The 4,689-nt window shown below is 45.3% G+C and overlaps 1 long non-coding RNA gene across 1 annotated transcript; it reads right to left on the reverse strand.

Annotated features, from left to right (window-relative positions):
• Positions 1 to 2,648: 2,648 nt before the first annotated feature.
• On the reverse strand, positions 2,649 to 4,388 carry LOC105528108. Its single transcript, XR_001004312.1, has 2 exons — positions 4,268 to 4,388; positions 2,649 to 3,091 (listed from the first exon to the last, which is right to left on the reverse strand). It is a non-coding gene; the product is annotated as an uncharacterized LOC105528108 (long non-coding RNA).
• Positions 4,389 to 4,689: the final 301 nt, after the last annotated feature.

Genomic DNA, 4,689 nt, shown 5'->3' on the forward strand with positions numbered 1-4,689 from the left:
AAAAAAAAAAAAAAAAAAAAAAAAAAAATATACTATCATTATGCCCATTTTACCGATGAAAAGAAGGCTGAAAGAGGGTAAATAATCTGCCTATGACTACACAGATTAGACAGATTGGAAGGCAGATCTCTCTGATTCCAAGGTCCAAGTTTTTAACAAGTCAATACTGCAAGTTCCCTGCAGTCGGGAGCTGGGTCTTTCTGATTCTGCTTGGTTCGCTAATGCCTGGCCCACAGGCATTACAGGTGTATGGAATTAACTTCGTTGCTTGTCCAAGCCTCCTGTCCCCTACTCTTCACCTAATCATAGGTGACACTTCTAAAGCCCTTACTTACTGCATGCCAGCTATGATTCTAGTACCTCATGCATATTTTCTCATTTTCATCTTTGCCACAACCTATGAGGTAGATACTATTATTTTCATCCTCTCCATTTTTCAGACAAGAGAACTGAGTTACAGAAGCATTAATAGCTTCACTAAGGATACACAGTAATAGGTGGCCCAACAAAGATTCTAACCCAGGCAGACTGGATCCAGAGCTTGGAATGCTAACAACTAGAGATTATTGTTCCTCTCGCAATCCAGCCACATGAATCTCCTTTATGTTTGGTGCAAAATATGCATTGTTATTCACCTCCAGCCTTCACAAAAGTCAATGTATCTTCCTATGCATTCTCCTACCCACCTAACCTCACTTTCCCTTGGGTTCCCTCCTATCCATCCTCCAGGACTCTTGGTCAGTGTCAGGTGCCCCTCCTGTGTGTGCCCCCCACATCACCCTGTGCTTCCCCTTCCCAGCACTCAGCACATAAACTGGGTATTTCAACTACAGGTTCACTTGTCCACCTCCCACCCTTGACTTGAAGCTGCACAGGACAGGGTCCCAAGCTGCCCAGGCATTTCTATGTCTACAAAGCCTGCAGCTTGGCAGGGGCTCTAGCATTACTGTGAAATGACCAGATACATTTATAAATAAGTGAGTAAATATTGAATAGTTTTTTGTACCCTAAAGTGGTTAGCACATAGCAGGCCTCATTCAGTGTTGCTGAATGAAGAATCAAGCGTATAATTAGAATTAAATTCAGAATTAAATTTTTACTTGTGGTTTTCTTTTTCTCCCTCTTTGTTTTCAAAGCCCAAAGAAAGACGACAGAAGAACAAAGATGAAGGATGAGGCCGCTGGTTTACAGGAAGGGTAAAGGAAAACGACCATCCAGATTTTTCTTCCAACTTTAAGAAAAAAAAAAACCTGAGGTCCTCCTAAACCCTAGGCATTTGAGCAGTCTGAGCGGTGGCCTCCTGGACTCCTTGTCTACGTGTATCTCCTGAAGCTTGGAGCCTGCAACAGCAGGCACAGGACCTCCACTGAGAGTGCTGGAGGCTCTGAAATGGAGCGCGGAAGCTGCCGTGAGCTGTGATTGTTCCTGAGCCACAAGGACAGTGGCTGTTCTGAGCACTTCAGGAAGTACTTGCTCCAAGGGGCCCTTCCAGCTATTGTTGTTAGGCCTGAGCATGCTTGGCTGGCACCGGGACAGGCTGCCCTCTCCAGGCCAAGGGTTGGTCCAGGGCACCAGGGGCAGGAAGGCGAAGTGGGGAGGTAGTTGGGGAGGGAGGGATACACAAACTAGGAAGGAGTCTTGGGCCTGGGCTTCTCTTTTCTTCAGGCCATTAATGCCAGGAGCCACCTGCCTCTAGGTTTATTTCTGTCTCCTCTGGCCATATACTGCACAGATTCATGATAAACCAGATGCTGCCAGTGATATCTTGACTGGGTCCATAAGAACTATCAAGTGCCGTGAAAGGGACATGGGTTTTAGAGTCCAACACTCTGGCTTGTATGATGGCTCTGCCCCCGTGTGTGCCCTTGGGCACTTCTGAATCTCCTCTTCCTCTTCCTTTTCCTCTTCCATAAAAAAGAAATGATAACCAGCTTGAGAGGTCATAAGGATGAGATAAGCTAAGATTAATGAACTTGTCAGGTATACAATGGCAGTGGGAAAATGCTAGCTTCCTCCCTTCTCCTGAGCAGCTGGACAAGGAAGGGGTGGGTGTCGGGGGAGCTTGAGCAGCAGATGTCATATTTCGATGTGTTCCTCCCTAGCTCAGGCTGCAAGGCCTGGGCACTGAGCCCACTCCAGCCTGAATTCTCCCAACAGCTGGTCAGCTTCTCTGCTTGTCCTTGCTCGTGACTCCTGACTGAACCAAGAAAAGCCTCTGCTTTGCTCCAGTGACAAAAAAATAAATAACAAGAATGATGTAACACGTGTCTCTCAAGGCCACCAGCCACAGAGAAAGCCCAGGCATCCGGATCTGTACCCCAAATCCATACCAGCATTCCAAACCAATCCCCTGCTGTCCCTCGATTCTGGAAACTCCTGTGTTAACCCTCTACCTGCGGGCAGCACTGCCTTCCCATTGTCTCATGACCAAGGCCACCAACCCTGTCACTGAGGCACAAAATTGGCTGGAGGCAGGAAATGAGTTCCTAAGCACTAAGTCTTTGCAACCTGATCTTTAGTAATAATTTATTACTATATTATACTAGTTTAATTAGTAATAGCTAATTATTAATACTAAGTAAATGACTGCTTTATTCAGCAATAAATAAACACTTACTGAGCACAATATGCCAGACGCTCTTCTAAACTCTTTATGTTAACTTATTTAATCTTCACAAACACATTTTGAAGTAGGTACTGTTCATAACCCCATTTTACAAAAGAAAAAACTGAGTTTTAGGGAGTTTCATTGCTGAACCAAGGCCCCAGAACTGGTAAGTTGCAGGTAAAATTTGAACCCATTTCTTCAGATGTCAAGTTGTGTTTTTTTGTCTTTCCATCATGCTACTGACTCCCAAACCAAATGAAACTGGCAGCCTGGATTCTTTCAGAGAGATATTGTAAAAGAGTTCCCCCAGCAACCTCACCTGTTAAACCCCCAAACTAAGTCTGAAGAGCAAAGCAGGAATCTGACTGCTCTTCAAAGGGAGAGATGTCAGGAAGCACGATGTAGTGAATCCTCTTTCTGCCAGGTGCTAAGAGTGTAATCCTGGACCTGTCAGCGGCCCTCTCTGGTGTTCAGGATCCTGATCTGCAAAAGGAGAAGATAAAAGTAATTTGGCTTCAGACAAGATTCCTTCCAACCCTGACATTCCATAATCCTATGAAATAGCTACCATTTATTATTTCCTCTGTGCCAGATACTGTGCCGAGTATTTCACATAATCGCAAAATCATCGCAGCCAACAAATAGGTGCGATGGAGCTGCAACTGATGGAGCACTGGTTATTTGCCAAGCTCTGCTGTATGTACTTCCCCCTGTATTATCTCATTTAATCCTCAGAACAACACTAAGAGGAAGGTATTATTATCCCCACCACCCTCAAGGATCTAAGGCTCAGAAGAATGATACAAATCTTCTCAAAGTCTCCCAATCATTAACTGCTGCTCTTGGGGTTTGAACTCAGATTTTTCTGACTCCATAACCCGTGCTTTTAACCACTGTACTACTTCAAGTGCCCCCTCAACATCAGGCAAGGACAGACACCAGGAACAGGTTGTGTTGGTTTTGATTATCCCACTGACTCTCCATCTGCAGTTGTTTTCCTTCCATTCTGATCATCAATCATAGTGTGACTTAAATGGGTCAGAGAAGGAGTCCCCAGCTGCCATGCACAGCCACAGCAGCCACCCCACAGTCCTTTCTGTGGGCTTTCTGGGCAGCATTCGTGGAAAGTCCGATCTGTAAAAATAAACTAACAAGGTTGGGGGCGGGGTCCCCTTATTTATTTAGTTATCGCTCCCCAAGGCTAAACTGGTGGCCTGGCAACAGTGAGTATTTTCTCTGAGCTCAAAAGCCAACTCCAAGTGCTCAGGGCGAACAGGTTGGGAAACTTGAGAACCACACAGACATCAGGAAAAATTCCATGAGTGGTTGTCTGTGGTCAAAGGATGATATGGCCCTGAGTTTGCTCTCCCCAGGAGAACTTGGAAGCTGTCCCCTTTTCCACCTCCCGTCTCACTTGGAACTAAGTAAACCAAGAAATTCTAGGAAGCAGCCCAACCTGAAAGAGTTGGCTTCTCCAGGAAAGAAGAGAGGAGGGTGAAGAGGCCCAGGGTCTGTCCGTCTCAAGGGGAGGGTGGGTCACAGAAGTCACTGACCAGCACTCCAGGCCAGATCTTGCTGGTCCGGCCATGGATTTTTCTAATCCTGTGGGCTGAACTGCACCCAAATGACTGCAGATGGAATCAGAGATGGAGGTCTCACCAGTCAGAGGAAAAGTATCCAAGTATCAGGAGAGACGTTGAGGCATAGTTCCAGGAGGAGCCATCTAAAAGCAGGCAGAGTTTGAATTGAAAGAAACTTCCAACTTTAAAAACAAAAACAAAAACAAAAACAAAAACAAAAATGCCTTTCTGTGCGGTCATTCCCTATGAGGCAGGAGAGTAGGGTCTGGAGGCAGGGAACATAAGGCCGATTCATGCTGACTTCCTAGAACTAAATCAAATGGAAACACTTCAGCTATGACAGGAAATATCCTCTCCATTTACATAGAACATACACTGAGTAAATGACTTTGTAACTTTTTTGTAACTTTACTTCTTCCTCTTCATTTACATAGGATGTACACCAAGTAACCAATGGAAACCTCTAGAGTGTATTTACACCCCAGAAAATTCTGTAACGGG

Source organism: Mandrillus leucophaeus, unplaced genomic scaffold, assembly GCF_000951045.1.
Source record: "Mandrillus leucophaeus isolate KB7577 unplaced genomic scaffold, Mleu.le_1.0 Scaffold700, whole genome shotgun sequence".
Taxonomy (NCBI): domain Eukaryota; kingdom Metazoa; phylum Chordata; class Mammalia; order Primates; family Cercopithecidae; genus Mandrillus; species Mandrillus leucophaeus.